Raw genomic sequence first — 8,513 nt, forward strand, 5'->3', positions numbered from 1 at the left:
AGCCACTTAATAGGCCACAAGTCAAGTTCAACTAAAAGGTTCTAAGACAAATTAGTGTTAATGACACTTCGGAAGCCTAATATACTTCTTGATCGCTTTCAAGAGACATCAGTATAAACCAAAGTATCACACTAACGATGACTACCAGATCAACCGTATCGGTACATGCCGTACAGTTTCCTTGGTCTATTGTCATATACTTAAGGTATCTCGAGATTCGGGTTAGAATCTTTCACACAAGCAAAGTACCCAAGCAAACCTGTGAAAAGTAAAGCAATCAGATCAAACAATTGAAAACATCGAAATGATCTATACTCTAAAGGTAACCCCTTTTGAAAACATTTTGAATTTGTATTCCCCAGCAGAGTCGCCAGTTCTGTGGACCGTCCTTTCGGGCCATACCCCTCCGTGGGTGGGATACGTGAACTGACTCTTTTTTGTCGATCGGACGCTTTCGCGTCACTTTTGAAAAAGTTTACAGAGTCGCCACCGACCTTTTATTTTATCCAATGAAGGAAAGGTTTATAAAAGAAACAGAAAAAAGACCTTTGAGAGATTCTGGGTAAGGGGGTAGGTTATACAAAGGGAAGGTGTTAGCACCCTTTGTATCCATGGTTATCCATGGGCTCTTTAGTTTGCTTAGCTCATTTGCTTTACTTTTCAATTGATTCGGAATGCTTTACCTGTGTTTTTGAAATACCTTTGCAAATAGAATTTGTAATGATCCTTGTGCGGATATATACAAATGCTTGTTTATCTTTCGAAAGATGTTTTGAAAAGATCGTTAATTTTGTAATGATCCGTGTTTGGATGTATACAAAATATTGTCTTTTGGAAAATTCGTTTTAAAAAACAACAGTGTATGAGAATTTTGTTTGTTTTGATTTTGAGCAAGCAAACTAGGAGGTCTACCCTGAGTTAGGAGGTCTTTATCCTTGTTCCCTTTAAAAATCTATCCATTCGTCGGATATAAACAAAAGGTTCGATTTTGTACTCGAAACAGTAGAAATGTAACTTTGATTTTGAAAAGAGTGAAAAGGGGTTACCCTAGGAGGTGCAAATGTGATTGTGATTGAATTCAGATATTTATCTTTGAAGTTAGTGATCTGACGGTTCAGTTTTATCTTTGACATACACGCAGTTTATATGGGTGCTGGAAATTAAAATGCGGAAATGTAAAGTGCAGAAAGTAAATCTACGCTATTACATCGATTGTGCGGGAAATGTAAACTAGCCTATTTACATGAATTTGACATCCTATACATTTATCTAGGAATTTAAATTGTAATAAATAAAAGGCATGTTTTTGGATTTTTATGATTTATTTTAAATATAATTAATGCATGATTAATTAATTTTAAAATAAAGAAAAGATGAAAAAATGATCAAACTTAGAAAATAAGTTTAGAATATGTACAAAATGTTTGTTAATTGATTTTAGAACAAAACTAATTTTTTTGGAATTTTTGAAATTGTTTTTGGATTTTTTAAGTTAATTAAAACATAATTATATAAATAATTACACAAATAATTAAGACTTAATGATAAAATTATCCTAAATATGTACAAAATTAGTTTATGATATATAAACAATATTTAACACAAAGAACAATTTTTTTTATGATTTTTTGACTAATTAAAATAATTAATAAGCAAATATATAAATACATACTAATTAATTATGAAAAATATTGAAATTTTGAAGAAAAATAAAATATTTTTATTTCAGAAAATAATATATTATTTTAGAAGTTTAAAATATTTTTTGGGGAATTTTTTGAATTTTTAAGCTATTTTAAATTAATTTTGCAAAGAAAATAAAATAAAATAGAAAATAAAATAAAAATAAAAAGGGATACTGATCTGGTGTAGTGATTGAGTGAGAGTCCATGGTGTGGCTGTGTGTTATGGTGCGTTGGATGGTAAGATTGATGAGATCAAGAGTCCAAATTTGTAGGTGCATGATATGATGGTAGGGAACATGTACTGAATTTAAGGAGAATTCAAACTTTCTGACTGGGGCCCACATGTGCACGCGTGGATGGGAGACTGGTTGACCTTCCAATGATGAAGAGCCACGTGAGCGGAGGGAAAAGTCAGCCTTGACTGACGAACCACGCTTGGACGCGTGGTCGTCTTCAACCTCCGTCTCATTCATTTTTTCAAACAGATAGCGGGGGTTTTAAACCCCCTCTATTTTTACGATAAATCGTGCAGTTTTTTTTATAGCTTCTGAACCTGCAAAAAATACACGTTAGCAACACATGAAAGCAACCCAGATCCACTAAACATGAGGCCCTGAGTTCATTGGTGGTATTAGTTTCTTTGTTTGATGCTTGTAGCTATAGATTCGAAGGTATTAAAGTTTAAGCATGCATGAACATCCATTAATGGTGTTGAGTGATTCTCACGTGGGAACTATTATGTCAAGGCCCAGATCACCCATATATGTCCTCATAAACATGTTAGGATGGTTAGTTTGTATGGAAATTAATTGCAAATATGAAAACGAAAGTTAATGCATATATACATGAAGAACACTTGTATGCACTATACGACTCTCATGGGCCTGTGTTAAGCGTTCAATCTTACTCTATGATGTTGGAGAAGATGATTAAAAAGCTTGGTTTGTATTAATATTGATTGGAGAATTGAATTTGAATTTTACAAAGTTTTGAGATTTTTGGAGAATTTTTGTGATGAAGAAGGCTATGCTCTTGTTACAAATCGTGTCTCCCTTTTGTTGTGGAGGTATGCTGCTCCTTTTATAGCCCATAGGCTGCTTGGAAGTGAAGCAAGAAACTTGGTTGCCTTTGTTGAAAGTTTTGGTTCTTTAATAATAAAAAACTTTGAATTCTTGACCAAGCCTTGACTACATTCAATGCTCTTGCCTTGGGCATCAATCTTCTGCAGAAAATTGAATACTTTGGAGGTGAGTCATGCTTGGAGATCAAGCCACCAATTATCCATGCAATTTTCCTTTAATTTTAATCTTAAAATAAGATAAAATTATGTCAAAAATGGATAATATAGATGTGGGCTTTGTCTTGGTCGTGGGAGGCCCATAGTAACATGGCAAAGATGTTTGGACCATAAAAACTTGGCATCTTTTGGAAAAAAAACATTTTTGAGCAATGTTGATTTCATGCATTTTCCCAAAATTTAGCCAACTTCAACAAGGTGTGAATCCTTCAATTTTTGTCATATGAAGGAGATCTTGCACTTTTTGGAAACCTCAAAGAGTCCTCTAACCAATGTCTTTGGTCTCATGTCAAAATGATATTTGGTTCTCCTTGTGTGTCCTTTTGAAAAAAGTGTCTTTTTGTTGACTTTGAAAATGACCTGTAATGTCTTTGATCATATTTTTCAAATGGTGAATGCTATGACCATGGGATCAATTGCATTTGAAAGATAATTGAATTTCCTTCAAAATGAGCTTTGGTTGACATTTTTTGGATGAAGGATGAGAGAGTTATGATCAGTCAAAGTTGAGTTGACTTTTCAGGCAAAAACCCTAATTTTGAATCTTAGGGTTTTGTTGATTTTTGATCTTTCCTTGATGAATTGTGATCATCCAATGATCAAATGTTGAATCCTTTGACAAAATATGGACTTTGACAAAAAATTTCATTTTTGACTGTCAGTTGACTTTTTTGGTCAAACGGGTCGTCTGTTGACTGTTTGAGCTGCTGACGGTGCGTCTGAGTGAATTGAAGTTTGAAAATTTGTATGATGGTACTTTGAGATGTATGGATGTATATGAAATCCATTTGAGCTCTCAAAACTTGTTGCTCCTGTTAAAACAAGAAAAACCCTGATTAGGGACTGTCTGTATAGGAGGCAGTTAAGCGTACCTGATTTTTGTGCAGTGTTGAGTTTCTGCTAATCATGTGATATTCAGAAGACTTCTAACACAAAAATCTTGGAAATTTGAATTGTGAATGATTGATTTGATTGATTGTACAAATCACTGTGAATTGTACTGTCTGCAGTTTGTCTGTCAACCGACTGTTCGTGTACTGAAGCAGCAGTTAAAGTGAAAAATCAACCGTCAAAGTTAATTTTCTTTTTTTTTTTTTTTTTGTTGTTATTTTTGTTTTTGTTTGGTGTGAAGCATGAAAATTTATTTACATGACTTGTTAGAAAACAGAAACATAATAAATAACTGATATTTACGGTATGCGGGCAAAATTACCGATAATAACCTGAAAATTATTTAATGCACAGAAATAGAAATATTTGACTGGCAGAAAATACACAAAATATTATCTTAGTAATTAAGCAATATTATGACAACTAGTACAACATTTAATACTGACAGTATAAATATTACATACTATATTGAACAGTACGACGAATAAACGGTACATTTAAGAAATAAGAAATACGGCAAATTTTAAGAATGACGATTGATGACCCATGCTATGAACAATAGCATGTAGATGATTGGGAGCATAACCATTGCAGGTCCACACTCCTCAGGACTGTGCAGGCAGAAGAAAGTCATGATCACCGTAGCAATGGTGATGACTGTAAGAGACAGTGTCTCTATCCATTTTGCCATTTTTGTTAGGGAAGAAGAGAAAATGGATTATGAAGTGGAAATTTGAGAAATGAATTAGAATTTGATGTGAGATTTTATGGAAGAATGAGAAGTATTTATAGAATGGAAAGAAGGAAAGAGACGTTGGGGAATGATGTGATTCCGTACAAAAGGAAATTTGAGTGGTAGTGAGATTTGAAAGAAAGTGTAAGGTATTGTTGGGAAAAGAGAGATGGATAGAATAAAGTTGAGATTTGAATTTGAAAGGATAGATTTGAAAAGATTTTGAAAATAATGGAATATAGCACAAAAGTTAGTGGGAAAACAAAAACAATTGTTACCAGTACAGTGTGAGTTTCCTGCTTTTGCGCCTGCAAAAAGATTTAACCCTGCATGAACTGTGTTAGTACTATTTATCTGTAAAATAAATAAATAGTATTTGTGAAGTAAAGAACAGTATTTGGCGTTTGCGTAAGAATAAATTCCACTGTAAGCCAAGTTACTGTGTAAGAAAAATTCTGAAAACCAAGTTCTTCATATGTCAGGATATTTTGAAAAAATCCATGTTTATATGAGACTCTTAATTTTCATATTGAAACTTTCCTGAAAAAAGAAGTGGGCAAATTTTGGGGTATAACAGTCTTGCACAAAATCAAGAAGAAATTCCAACCTCAAGTTGCAGCAATAACTACGGTTGTTAACTCAGCGCCAGCTTATCAACCTCAGGTCTCGCAACAACAAATTCAACAAAGGTCGCAGCAACCTCAGCAGCAGGTTCGACCTCCAAACTACAACAATCGGGCTCCAAGGTATCCAGCCTTTGACCCCGTACCAATGCCGTATGCAGAATTGTTTCCAACATTACTGGCAAAAGGACTCATTCAGACAAGAAGTCCTCCAAATCCTACAAACAGTTCCTCACCATGGTACAAGGCTGACCAATCTTGTCCCTATCATCAGGGGGCACCAGGTCACAATATTGAGAACTGTTTCTCTTTCAAGATTGACGTCTAACGATTAGTGAAGAGCGGAATGCTATCCTTCAAAGATACTAATCCAAACGTCCAAGCAAATCCTTTGCCGCAGCACAAAGAAGCTTCAGTAAATCTGATAGACCAGCACCCCAACGTCATTCAAATCTACGACATTCGTCAGATAGGGGAAAATCTTGTCAAGATGCACGCTAAACAAGCTGGGTACGGTCATGTACCACCTCACAACTACTTCACATGCGAAATTTGTCCAAAGAATAATCAAGGATGTGCCGTAGTTCAAGCTGCATTACAAGAACAAATGGACTTGGGATGGATTCAACATATCCGAGTCAGAATTGAACATGACATCAACATGGTTCAAGGATGTCCAGGAGAATACAAAATCTACAAAGTTGAAGACCTTGAAGGATCGGTAGTCAGGTTCCACAAAACTTTAAATGGACTTGCCTACTTTGGAACAGATTTCCACGCTTACAGTAGATGCAGAATCTGTCGAAGAAATTCACGAGGATGTTTGCGTGTTCGCAACGACATTCAAAAGCTGATGGATGACAATACCATTACTGTTCTTGCCAACAGAGAAGATGACGAAGTCTTTACCGTATCTCCTCAAATTAATCAAGTTGAACCTATGCAAGTTAAGTATGATAGCAGGAAAACAGCAGTTGCACCGCTAGTCATCTACTTACCAGGTCCTGTACCGTATGAGTCCAGCAAGGCTATACCATACAAGTATAATGCTACATTCATTGAAAATGGTAAGGAAATACCGTTACCGTCTGTTGTCAACATTGCTGATGTTAGTCGAGTCACCAGAAGTGGACGAGTCTTCAACAGAACAACAGAAAATGTGGAGAAACCTTCGGAGGAAGTACCACATAGGCAAGACAATCTTCCGACCAATGCTGTTCAAGCAAAAGAAAATGATGAGATCTTGAAGTTAATCCAGAGGAGTGAATACAACATTGTAGATCAATTACTACATACTCCGTCTAGGATTTCTGTTCTTTCCCTGCTATTGAGTTCTGAAGCTCATAGGGAAGCTCTACAGAAAGTTTTGGAACAAGCTTTCGTAGAACCAAGTGTCACAATAAGCCAATTCAACAACATCGTTGCCAACATCTCCGCCGGAACTAACCTAAGTTTCTGTGACGAAGATCTTCCTGAAGAAGGGGTGGACCACAATCTTCCACTTCACATCTCAGTTGGCTGCATGGGTGATACACTCACAGGAGTCCTAATAGACAATGGATCCTCTCTCAACGTCATGCCTAAATCAACATTATCAAGATTATCTTTCGAAGATTACCCTCTAAGAAAAAGTCATGTCATCGTCAAAGCATTTGATGGATCAAGGAAGTCAGTTTTCGGAGAAGTAGATCTTCCCATAACTATTGGACCTCAGACGTTCAAAATCACTTTCCAAGTTATGGATATTCCAGCACAATACAGTTGTTTGCTAGGTCGCCCATGGATTCATGAAGCTGGGGCAATTACTTCAACACTTCATCAGAAACTGAAGTTCATAAGGAATGACAAATTGGTAACCGTATGTGGAGAACGAGCTCTAATCGTCAGTAACCTATCATCATTCTCCGACATAGAACCAAAAGAAGTTGTTGGAACTAAATTCCAAGCGCTTTCCTTAGACAAAGGAAAGGAGAAAGCAGCGTCCATCTCTTCATACAAAGATGCAATCCAAGTTGTAAAGGATGGCACTACCAATGGTTGGGGGCACATTAATATTCCTACCAACAACAAGAACAGAGCGGGAATTGGATTCTTTCCGACATCATCAAAAGCTATCCCAGGGATTGAAGTAGTTCTCCCTATTCAAGAAACTTTCTGCAGTGGAGGTTTTCTTCAACCTGTTCAACAAACAGTCAATACCATCGGTACGGAAAACACCGATGAAGAGGAGTGGTTATCCTATCTTAACAAAGCAGGATATATCTCCCTACCAGAGTCTGATCCACCTTGCTGTTATCCAACTGAGGGATCTGAAAATAAGACTCAACCAAGCAGTGATGAAGTTACTGACAGCTTCACCACCAGAAGTCATGGTTCATCAGAAGAAGCTCCTCCTATCCCCGAAGAAACTTGGGATACATTAGGAGAACCAAGCGGAAAATTCGACTACATGGTGAAATACTCCGCTCCTGAAAGTTCAAGAATCTCTCTTGAAGATATTGTTCCAACTGGATGGAACAGTGATTTTGAGTACCTCTCTCAGCCAAAAGAGATGTATAACCCTTGCTATTCATCATCATCTACTGGTGAAATCATCATTGAGGATTATATCCCCAAGTCACCTTCCGAGGCTACGGATCTAGAGTTCACATATCTAGTCAATGCCATCTTGGGAGAAGAGCAAGACCAAAATACAGAAGAGGATGATCTCGAAAGTGTCTCCGACAACGAGTCTCTCCATTCAGAAGATTGGAAGTTTCCTCAAAAGAAAAACCGACATACTCCACTCGGAAATGGGTATGCTCACACCGCTCAGTCTGCTGAAGTAGAAGAAGATCGTCTGAGTGTTGCAAAGACAGTGGTTGGTAAATCAAGACCTACCACAGGCCAGCTTAAGCCTAAGGTTCCAGATTACTTAGTGCACAATGGGGTTCGCCACTATTGGACAGCTGTTGAAGTTTCAACTGTTGTTCGCACTCCTAAGTAGGAACTTTCACCGTTTATTTTGTCCTCTCACCATAGCCCAGGGTGAAGAGATGTTTCATAGGGCTTTGCATTTTACTATTTCTTAGTTAAATGTCCCTCTTTGCTTCGCCCAAAGCAATAGAGTTTTGTTTTATAGGGTCTTTGTTTCAAGAAATGACTGTCCATAAATAAAAATGTCATTCAGTTCCTTCGTTTAGTTTTTTCCTTTTCTTTTTTCGGAAATTGGTAATCCTAAAAAACACCCTAAAAAACATCAAAATTATTAACTGCATACACCGAGTCTTCCCTCGTTGTCTAAA

The sequence above is a fragment of the Vicia villosa genome, linkage group LG3 (genome assembly GCF_029867415.1).
Source record: "Vicia villosa cultivar HV-30 ecotype Madison, WI linkage group LG3, Vvil1.0, whole genome shotgun sequence".
Classification (NCBI taxonomy): domain Eukaryota; kingdom Viridiplantae; phylum Streptophyta; class Magnoliopsida; order Fabales; family Fabaceae; genus Vicia; species Vicia villosa.